Below are 11,757 nucleotides of genomic sequence, written 5' to 3' on the forward strand. Positions count from 1 at the left end.
GTCTGCAGGGAACCACTGAGGAAGAGCCCCCTAACCCTTAATTCTAACCCACAAGAAACGTCTTCTAAGCTGACCCACCCAGCCGACCCCATTAACCACGGGCAGTGAGGACTCACTGGAATGCTGACCGCCGTCTCAACCACCAAAACCAAGAGGAAGGCCAAGATCAACCAAAGCTTCTTCATGGCCGTCTTTGTCCACAAGATTCAAGGCAGGATCGCTTGAGTTGAGAACCTGCCGAGTTGTCTACGCTCCGTCGCTGGACTTTGACTTCTGGTTTCCCGTTAACGGGGTATTGTGGACACATCTGGATTGTTAGCATAAGGCCGAGCAACGGCCTTCAGTCTCTGGCCAATGATTAGCCACTTGGAGGGATGTCCAGCTGGACCCCACACCTTCAGGTGAAGAGATAATGAGATGTTTGCTTTGGGTATCTGCTTCCGTACTTTCTCTGTGACGCACCAAGCCTTGATTCACTTACTACTTTCCTACCTACAATGTTGCTCCTTTTGAGGACAAAGAAGAAGGATCAGAGAAATGCAAGGGAGGAGAGGAACCTTAGAGAACCACATCATAACAGCTGGAAGGGACCTCGGAGGTCCTCTAGTCCAACCCCCTGCTCGAGCAGAGACCCTTACAGAATCATAGAAGGACAGAGTGGGACCTTGGAGGTCTTCTAGTCTGCTAGTGCTCCAAGCTCCCTTTCAACTCTGTGAATTCTATGATCTTCTAAGGATCTCCTCCTTGAGCAGGGGGCTGGACTAGAAGACCTCTGAGGTCCCTTCCAACTCTACCCTGAAGTTTGAATTCGATTAAGGCTTCTGACTTTATGCCATGCCCCTCAGTTGCACTTCTGGCAAACCATGCCACGTCTACAGGACCTCTTCGTAAACTGGGTTATGTTCTTGAAAGTCCTTTTTTTTTTTTGAGGTTCTCCTGAACTTGATCCGATCCTAACCTTCTGGTTTTTGCCACCTTCTCAAGGAAGTCGTGGCTTCTTCAAATATTGTTTGGCCTTTTGGTTCTCATTCCTGACGAAGATAAGAGTCAACCAGTTTATTCCTCCGTTCGATGTGTGGCCGCTTCCTTGTCCATCAAACTCCTTCATTCCTCGTTTTATAAAACGTGCATCTTCTTAAACCTCCAGTTCCCACAGCTTCCAGAAAAGCTTTCCCCGTGAGCCCATATACAATGGTTCATTTAGTGACTGTTCCAAGTTGCAACGGCCCAGAAAAAAGGTGACTTATGACCATTTTTCACAGTTACGACTTACATCCGTTCACTCGCGATCATGTGATTTAAATTCAAATCCTGGGCCACTGGTTCGGTTTTACAACCATTGCTATTTCCCGGAATCGTGTGATTCTCTCTTGCGACCTTCGGACCAGCACAGTTAAGGGGGGGGAGCTCGATTTGCTTAGTGACCGGCTGACTAACATCAACTGTGGCGATTCACTTAACAACCGTGGCAAGAAAGGTCATAAAACGGGGCAAGACTCACCTAATGACATCAAGTTGGGGCTCCATTGTGACCCGTAATCAAGGACTATCTCTACCACAGAGCTCCGAAGCCCCTTCTTGTGTTACTTCACTTGGCCTTGACTTTTTCACAATGATAAACGCTTGGCAACTGACTTGTATTTATGACGGTCGCAGTGACCCGGGGTCACAGGACCAAAATCATATGCTTGGCAACAGACTCATACTTATGACGGTTGAAGTGTCCCGGGTCACTCAATCCTTCGGCAAACAAACTCAGTGAGGAAACCAGATTTTCTTAAGAACTGTGTTTCAGCTTAATGGCTGCAGTGATTGTTTAACAACGGGGCAGGAATGGGGGTAAAGAATGCAAAATGCACTGAGCAAGTGTCTCGCTTAGTAGCAGAAATGTGGGCTCAATTCTGGTCATAAGTCAAGGAATAGCTGCATACCTGTATGCAGCCATTGGGACGGGATTTTTAGGTAACTAAACTCAGCTGTACCTCATTTACGTCCTCTTTCGCCACAGTTGTTAAGTGAACCCCGCTGCCATTAAGTAGCTAGGTGGGCGGTAAAAGAAGTGCAAAATATAAATAATTATAAATAAAATGAAACGAGAGGCATTTTTTTTCTTACAATAGATAAACATTGTACAGGCTGGGCAAGGCCTGATGTCAATCCTGCCCCAACTTGAACCTTTAAGCCAAACTGACCTTTAACTTCATTGGTCGATAAAGGTTTAGTCTACTAACGGTCAAGTGGACTATGATAAAGCAAAGCCGGAACTGAAGTTCGCAGGCAGCAAATCCCTGGGTGGAACATTCCCGTCTTAGGCACATCCCATCATTGCTCCCTCCACCCCACTGCATTGTCCAATCATGTTCAAAGAAGATGCTTTTTGGAACGGCCGTTCTGAGTAAAGGCTGTCTTGTGCCTCCATTCCTTTCCTGGGGAAATGGCCTTGAAGCGCAGTCTCTGAGAGGCAGACTTAGGTTGGTTACTTTCAGTTTCCCCCACTAAGCATTCTCTCTCTTTTTCATTCCCTCCTCCTTTCTTCTTCCTCCCCCCCCCTCTCCTTATTTTTCCTTCCTTGCTCTCTTCCCATCTTTTCTTTGTCTTTCTTCTTTCCCTTTCTCCTTCTTGCATGCTCAAATGCAAAAGGGAAACGTTTCTCCTTTGGTTTTGCTTTCAGATTGTTTTGCTAGCCCTCGGCCAGTTGAAAACAGAGGAAGGAAAACCAGCGTCTTTTTCCTCTTCCTCCTCCTGCTCCTCCTCCTCTTCCTCCTCTCCGCAAACCCCACTCCCTTCTAGCCCTGATGCTGTTCCCTAGTTGGGTCATGAAAACATCTGCAGGGAAACCACTGAGGAAGAGCCCCCTACCCTAAATCCTAACCCACAAGAAACATCTTCTAAGCTGACCCACCCAGCCGTCCCCGTTAACCACGGGCAGTGTGGACTCACTGGAATGCTGACCGCCGTCTCAACCACCAAAACCAAGAGAAGGCCGAGATCAACCAAAGCTTCTTCAATGGCCGTCTTTGTCCACAAGATTCGAGGCAGGATCGCTTGAGTTGAGAACCCGCAGAGTTGTCTATGCTCCGTCGCTGGACTTGACTTCTGGTTTCCCGTTAACGGGGTATTGTGGACACATCTGGATTGTTAGCATAAGGCCGAGCAACGGCCTTCAGTCTCTGGCCAATGATTAGCCACTTGAGGGATGTCCTGCTGGACTCCAAACCTTCAGGTGAAGAGATAATGAGATGTTTGCTTTGGTATATCTGCTTCCGTACTTTCTCTCTGGACGCACCAAGCCTTGATTCACTTACTACCTACCTATCTACATACAATGTTGCTCCTTTTGAGGACAAAGAAGAAGGATCAGAGAAATGCAGGGAGGAGAGGAACCTTAGAGAACCATATCATAACAGCTGGAAGGGACCTCGGAGGTCCTCTAGTCCAACCCCTGCTCGAGCAGGGACCCTTACAGAATCATAGAAGGACAGAGTGGGAAGGGCCCCTTGGAGGTCTTCTAGTCTGCAAGTCCTCCAAGCTCCCTTTCAACTCTGTGAATTCTATGATCTTCTAAGGATCTCCTCCTTGAGCAGGGGCTGGACTAGAAGACCTCTGAGGTCCCTTCCAACTCTACCCTGAAGTTTGAATTCGATTAAGGCTTCTGACTTTACGGCCATGCCCCTCAGTTGCACTTCTGGCCAACCATGCCACATCTACAGGACCTCTTCGTAAACTGCGTTATGTTCTTGAAAGTCCTTTTTTTTTTTAGGTTCTCCTGAACTTGATCCGATCCTACCTTCTGGTTTTTGCCACCTTCTCAAGGAAGTCGTGGCTTCTTCAAATATTGGTTTGGCCTTTTGGTTCTCATTCCTGACGAAGATAAGAGTCAACCAAGTTATTCCTCCGTTCGATGTGTGGCCGCTTCCTTGTCCATCAAACTTCCTTCATTCTCGTTTTATAAAAGTGCATCTTCTTAAACCTCCAGTTCCCACAGCTTCCAGAAAAGCTTTCCCCAGTGAGCCATATACAATGGTTCATTTAGTGACTGTTCCAAGTTGCAACGGCCCAGAAAAAAGGTGACTTATGACCATTTTTCACAGTTACGACTTACATCCGTTCACATCCCGATCATTGTGATTTAAATTCAAATCCTGGGCACTGGTTCGGTTTTACAACCATTGCTATTTCCCGGGGATCGTGTGATCCTCTCTTGCGACCTTCGGACCAGCACAGTTAAGGGGGGGGGAGCTCGATTGCTTAGTGACCGGCTGACTAACTTATCAACTGTGGCGATTCACTTAACAACCGTGGCAAGAAAGGTCGTAAAAACGGGGCAAGACTCACCTAATGACATCAAGTTGGGGCTCCATTGTGACCCGTAATCAAGGACTATCTCTACCACAGAGCTCCGAAGCCCCTTCTTGTGTTACTTCACTTGGCCTTGACTTTTTCACAATGATAAACGCTTGGCAACTGGACTTGTATTTATGACGGTCGCAGTGACCCGGGTTCACAGGACCAAAATTCATATGCTTGGCAACAGACTCATACTTATGACGGTTGAAGTGTCCCCGGGTCACTCAATCCTTCCGGCAAACAAACTCAGTGAGGAAACCAGATTTTCTTAAGAACTGTGTTTCAGCTTAATGGCTGCAGTGATTTGTTTAACAACGGGGGCAGGAATGGGGGTAAAAGAATGCAAAATGCACTGAGCAAGTGTCTCGCTTAGTAGCAGAAATGTTGGGCTCAATTCTGGTCATAAGTCAAGGAATAGCTGCATACCTGTATGCAGCCATTGGGACGGGATTTTTAGGTAACTAAACTCAGCTGTACCTCATTTTTACGTCCTCTTTCGCCACCAGTTGTTAAGTGAACCCCGCTGCCATTAAGTAGTAGCTAGGTGGGCGGTAAAAAGAAGTGCAAAATATAAATAATTATAAATAAAATGAAAACGGGAGGCATTTTTTTCTTACAATAGATAAACATTGTACAGGCTGGGCAAGGCCTGATGTCAATCCTGCCCCAACTTGAACCTTTAAGCCAAACGATCTTAACTTCATTGGTCGATAAAGGTTTATAGTCTACTAACGGTCAAGTGGACCATGATAAAGCAAAGACGGAACTGAAGTTCGCAGGCAGCAAATCCCTGGGTGGAACATTCCCGTCTTAGGCACATCCCATCATTGCTCCCTCCACCCCACTCCATTGTCCAATCATGTTCAAAGAAGATGCTTTTTGGAACGGCCGTTCTGAGTGCAGGCTGTCTTGTGCCTCCATTCCTTTCCTGGGGAAAACGGCCTTGAAGCGGAGTCTCTGAGAGCCAGACTTAGATGGTTTACTTTCAGTTTCCCCCACTAAGCATTCTCTCTCTCTCTTTCATTGCCCTCCTCCTTTCTTCTTCCTTCCCCCCCTCCTTATTTTCCTTCCTTGCTCTCTTCCCATCTGTTTTCTTTGTCTTTCTTCTTTCCCTTTCTCCTTCTTCCATGCTCAAATGCAAAGGGGAAACGTGTCTCCTTTGGTTTCGATTTCAGATTGTTTTGCTAGCCCTTGGCCAGTTGAAAACAGAGGAGGAAAACCCAGCGTCTTTTTCCTCTTCTTCCTACTCCTGCTCCTCCTCCTCCTCCTCTCCGCAAACCCCACTCCCTTCTAGCCCTGATGCTGTTCCTAGTTGGGTCATGAAACGTTTGCAGGGAAACCACTGAGGAAGAGCCCCCTAACCCTAAATCCTAACCCACAAGAACAATCTTCTAAGCTGGACCCCACCCAGCCGTCCCCGTTAACCACGGGCAGTGTGGACTCACTGGAATGCTGACCGCCGTCTCAACCACCAAACCAAGAGGAAGGCCGAGATCAACCAAAGCTTCTTCATGGCCGTCTGTCTCCACAAGATTCGAGGCAGGATCGCTTGAGTTGAGAACCCGCAGCGTTGTCTACGCTCTGTCGCTGGACTTTGTCTTCTGGTTTCCCGTTAACGGGGTATTGTGGACACATCTGGATTGTTAGCATAAGGCCGAGCAATGGCCTTCAGTCTCTGGCCAATGATTAGCCACTTGGAGGGATGTCCTGCTGGACCCCACCCTTCAGGTGAAGAGATAATGAGATGTTTGCTTGGATATCTGCTTCCGTACTTCTCTGACGCACCAAGCCTTGATTCACTTACTACTTTCCTACCTACAATGTTGCTCCTTTTGAGGACAAAGAAGAAGGATCAGAGAAATGCAAGGGAGAGAGGAACCTTAGAGAACCATATCATAACAGCTGGAAGGGACCTCGGAGGTCCTCTAGTCCAACCCCCTGCTCGAGCAGAGACCTTTACAGAATCATAGAAGGGAAGGGCCCTTGGAGGTCTTCTAGTCTGGGTTGTTGAGTGAGTTTCTCACCACCATTATTAAGTGAATCACCACAATTATTAAAGTTAGACACATGGTCATTAAGTGAATCTGGCTTCCCTGTTGATTTTGCTCATCGGAAGGTCGCAAAATGGGATCGTGGAACTCCGGGACGCTGCGACCATCATAAATGCGAGTTGGTTGCCAAGTATCTCAGTTTGATCACCCGGCCACAGAGATGCCACAATGGTCGTAAGTGTGAAAAAGGTATAAGTCAGTTTTTTCAGGGCCGTTTGTAACTTTAAATGGTCACTAAGCTGAACCATCGTAAGTTGAGGGCTGCTTGTAGAGGATCACAGATAGTCCTTGGCTTATGACCCCAGTCGACTGACAATTTGTGTGGCTAATTGAGACAGTTGTTAAGTGAGTTTTGCCTCCTTTTGCAACTTTCGTGCCATGGTTTAATGCAACACAAGTGCTGCCAAGATTACGCCCAGCGTTGTTGATTTATAGGTAGTCCTCGACTTACAATATTCATTTAGTGACTGTTTGAAGTTACAGCAGCCCTGAAAAAAAGGGACAGGATCAGTTTCCACTTTCACGACGTTGCAGCAGTGAAAGCCAAACCATGGTTTAAGGCGACACGAGAGCTTGGCCAAAATTAAGCCTGCATTATTGATGACAGCTGGTCCTCGAGTTATAACGGTTCATTTACTGACCATTGGAAGTTGCAATGGCACTGAAAAAAAGTCCCCTTATGACTGTTTTTCACACTTAAAAACATTGCGAAAATCCCCCCCCTGGTGAAGTAATCAAAATTTGATTCTGCCACAGACATATTTATGACGGTTATAGCCGTCATAGCCAGGGGTCGCAGCGAGACCGTTTGGCGACTGTCTGATGAGCCAAAGTCCCAGGGGAAGCCTGAAAGCTTCACCTGTTTGCCCGCTGTGGGTGGGGTCATTGATGTTGTGTCCTGGCCAGCAGATGGCGCTGTGCAAGGCGCCTCTGATTGGCCAGGACGTGCCCTGCCCTCTTGGTGGGAGAAACCCCTGTATCCCATGGTTCCCCGTCTGACAGCTGGCTGTATAAATAGCTGTCAGGCGGGGTTTTCGTTGCCTGTTACTGACTAAGGTTTCTGTTGAATAAACCATTTCGTTGTTAGTAGACCGGTCTCCTCATTCATTACTTCAGACTACAAAAATTGGAGTCTGAGAATGCACAGGAAGGGGGGGGAGTCCATTGGCACTGGCTTCTCTCACCTGGCGGGGGGGCCTTCTTCTCCTGTGAGGACTCTGGGGACCAAAGGACAGGGGAGGAGATGCTCCATGGGTCCTACAGGATTGAGAGCGGAGAGCCGCCATTCCCAAACCACAGTGAGAGGACCCGAGTGGATGGTATATGAAAAATAAGAGCAAACCCCTCACACCTTTTAGCACTGAGATGTTAGCTATTTGGGTCACAAGATGTCTGCAAGAAAACACCATGCTCAGAGCGTCCCAAGGACCCCTTCAGTCCAAGAACTGCAACTTTGGAGTCCAGCTACCCATCCCTGATCCCCTGTTCCACCCCAAAATCCACGCCCTACCAGTTCTCCAGGTTGCCACCCTCTGAAGACCCGTGGGGCGGAGCAGCGTTGCCCCCATAGAAGCCCAGCCCCACCTCACCATGGTCTTCAAATATACTTTTTTATTTTCATTTCATACAAACAATCATATGTATACTATTACATAGCCAGTATCCTATTGCATTAATAGCATTACATCAGTTCTTCTTGTCATCAACACCAAAATATTAAAAACATTATTAGCTATTCTGTGTCTCCATACACCTCTTTCTTCTGCCTCTCTCCTACCTCCTTTCTTCCCTCCATCATCCTTTCCTACTCTACTTCCCCTTCCTTTCTCCTTCTCCTCTCTCTACATTCCACTCCCTTATCCTCCTCATCTTCCCCCTTACCCTCTCTCCTAGGAAAGGACTCTTCCCGTCTTTCGTCTCCCTTCGGTTTCCCACTCTTCCTCTCATTGGTGTATTTCTGCTTCTGAGCAAACTCCAATCTATGTTGATGGTATTTATACTTCCATAACAATATACTTAACATATCCTAGTTTTAAAGAAAAATAGAGAAGACAGTATACATGTGCAATCATATTACATTAAATCTAACACCCTCGTCAAAACTCCCTCCCTCACCCTTTACATTGAGCTTAGCTCCTCCTTGCTAAGCTAACTTTAAACAATTTATATCATTCCTGATCTTAATCATAAGCTATCTGGAATTTCCTAGTCCCGTATTTATTTTGTATAGAATCAATCCATTTTTCCCCGTCTCGTTATCCTATTTATTTTGTATATTAATCAATCCATTTTTCCAGTCTCACTTATATCTCTCGTTTAAGTGATGTTTTAGATATGCAGATATTTAGCCATCTCGGCTAAATTTGTGACTTTCAGTGTCCATTCTTGAATGTAGGCAAATCTTCCTTCCTCCAGTATTGGCGCACCCAACAATCTAACTGCAGTTATTAAGTGCAAAATCAAATTAATCTCTACAGCTGTACAATCAGTAATTATACACTAACAAAAATAACTGAGGAGTAAACTTTAAAAGTTTAAAAAAACACTTTTGCATCATCCTAATTTCATCTTCCAGTCCTGTTCACTTTCCCCCTTGTTTACGTCTATGTAATCTATTTAGATTTATCAAAGCTCCTCTCATATACGCTTTACTTGCATCCCATACAATTCCATAGATGTACCCTTATTCATATTGAAAACAAAGTATTCTGCTAACAATCTTTACATTCGTTAGTATATTTCTCATGTCTAAATAAATTTTCATTCAATCTCCAAGACCTTCTTGCTTGTGTCACCCATCCCAACTCCATCCAAACTAGATTATGATCTGATAAAACTCTGGCAGATATCTTTATCTTCTTCACCCTAGAAAACAAATCATTGGGAATTAGTAGATTGTTGTTTTTTTAATTGTTGATCCATTCGTCTGGTAATCACCCTGTTTGTCTTTGTTCCTTGGCTCCTTGTACTTCTGAGGGAGAAAGATGATCCATCCTTGTTGATAATTGCGTAGTTTGCTGTCTATCTTGTCCTTCTTGTTCTCTTTCTCTAGGTCCAGGTGGGGCGGGATGTCCAGCCTTCAGGATATTATGGTAAAAATCTCGAGCTTCCCAAACTGATTTAAGACGGTATCTTTGCCCTTCAAAGATGAATGTTAGCCCAACTGGTGCCTCCCATCTGAACTGTAGCTGATGATGTTTAAGCTCTTCAACAAAAAAAGCATAGTCTTTCCTGGATCTTAGCATTTGAGGTGGTATCTCTTTCAGAACAATCACTTCCTGACCCCCAATTTGAAACTTGGTTTTATAGGACACTTGCAATATCATATTCCTCATGTCTCTTGTAGTAAAGTAAATCACAATGTCCTTAATGATGCCAATACTAATTTGGTATCGAAAATAGACATGGTGCAACAAAAAGTTGGAAATGCTGAAGAAGAAATTATTATGTTACAGTATAGACAAATGGAGTCTGCACTAAGAATAAGAGGTTTGTGTGAAAACCATCAGGAGAATTTGAAACAGATTTTTTCAGAAGCTTTCGATAGTCTGTTGGGAAGGCCAGGGGGAAATTTTGATTGGCAAATTGATAAGGTTTATCATGCTAACTCCCTGCTGGCGAAACACTCATCAGCCCTCGGCCCAGAGCTGAGAGGCTACCCAACGGTAAGGTCTCCATCGCTTCCATTGGCACTGGGTGGTCCGGATTATTGGACGGTTGCCCTGCTGCCCTCACCATGGCCGCCCTGCAGGATGGGAGGTCATAGAGAGGACTTGGCTATTTTACAATGGCCCCCTCCCCCCTCCTCCAGGGTCAAATTCAGCCCTTTATTGCCTGTCAAACACTTCCATCAGAACACAACTGGAAGGGATCTCGGCGGTCTTCTAGTCCAACCCCTGCTCGAATTACAGAATTATAGAATAATAGAGTTGGAAAGAACCTTGTCATCTAGTCCAACCCACAGCTCATGCAGGAAACCCTTTCAGAATTGGAAGAGCTGAAAGGAACCTTAGAGGTCTTCTAGTCTGACCCCTGCTGAAGCAGGAGAATTTTACAGAATTAGAGATAATAGATTTGAAAGGGACCTTGGAGGTCTTCCAGTCCAACCCCTGCTCGAATTACAGAATTATAGAATAATAGAGTTGGAAACAATCTTGAGGTCATCTAGTCCAACCCACAGCTCATGCAGGAAACCCTTACAGAATTGGAAGAGCTGAAAGGGACCTTGGAGGTCTTCTAGTCTGACAGAGGGACCTTGGACGTCATTTAGCTCAAACCCCCTCCCCCGATTGAGCAGGACACCTTATACCATTCCAGACAAATGATTGCTCAGTCGCTTCTTGAAAACCTTCAGTGTTGCAACACCTGCAACTTCTGGTGGCAAGCTGTTCCACTGGTGAATGGTCCTCCCTGTCCAGAAATTCCTCCTTAATTCCAGGTTGCTTCTCTCCTTAATGAGTTTCCATCCATTGCTTCTTCTTCTTCTACCTTCTAGTGCTTCGGAGAAAACCCCCTATTCTCTGTGACAGCCCTCAAGAATGGAAAGATGCTAACCCCTTCACCCCAAATATGGTCAACATGATCTCTTATACCTAGAAAGCGGGTTTGGTTTCTTCATTTGCTTTTATCTCCAGACCTAAAGGTGGACCATTTCAGATACCAGATGTAGGGAAGCCCTCAATATACTCAGAAGGGATTATGGCGAGAGGGAGACGGGGAGGGAGGCGAGAGAGAGAGAGAGAAAGTTTCTACAGGTTTTTCTGGAAATCTTCATTTAAGCAGGACAGGAAGTAAATTTAAACCATGTTTGTAAATGATACAAGCGAAAGGGTGAAAATTCAGAATTTCAACTCTTTATTTGCGAAATCAGTCCATTGAGTACTGTTTGATTGTAAAAAGCATAATCTTGATTTGAGATGCGGATTCTTTTTTGTCTTCATGCTTATATCCGGAAGAGGAGACTCCGCCATACAGCTAGTGCTCAACTTATGACCCCAGTTGAGCCCCACCCACATGTTGCTAAGTGAGAAACGGGTTCAGTGAATTTCATCCCTTTCCCGAATTTTTTCTCACCGGGAATCCCAGCGGTGGTTAAGAAAGTCACCCAGTCGTTAAGTGAATTCCTGTTGACTTTGTTGGTCGAAAAGTTGTAAAAGGGGGGGGGGGTTGCGTGACCCCTGGGTCATAAATGTGAGTCGGCTGTCCAAGCATCCAAATCACATGAGTAAAGTCGTAAGGGTGAGAAAGGGGTCACAGGTCCCGTCATTCGGGCCATTGCTAAGCGAACTGTTGTAAGTCGAGGACTGCCTGTATGGGGAATGAGCTCAGATTATTGGGAGAAAATTCGGGAAGCAGAGTT

The 11,757-nt window shown here is 45.7% G+C and overlaps 1 long non-coding RNA gene across 1 annotated transcript in view; it reads left to right on the top strand.

The window, feature by feature from the left end:
* The window catches only part of LOC116520613, a 19,517-nt gene extending 15,528 nt beyond the window's left edge, over positions 1 to 3,989 (top strand). Inside the window, exon 3 of the long non-coding RNA XR_004256810.1 lies at positions 3,956 to 3,989. This is a non-coding gene — a long non-coding RNA (uncharacterized LOC116520613). The remainder of the gene's footprint in view (positions 1 to 3,955) is intronic.
* The last annotated feature ends 7,768 nt before the right edge of the window (positions 3,990 to 11,757 follow it).

This window comes from Thamnophis elegans, chromosome Z (assembly GCF_009769535.1).
Source record: "Thamnophis elegans isolate rThaEle1 chromosome Z, rThaEle1.pri, whole genome shotgun sequence".
Lineage (NCBI taxonomy): Eukaryota > Metazoa > Chordata > Lepidosauria > Squamata > Colubridae > Thamnophis > Thamnophis elegans.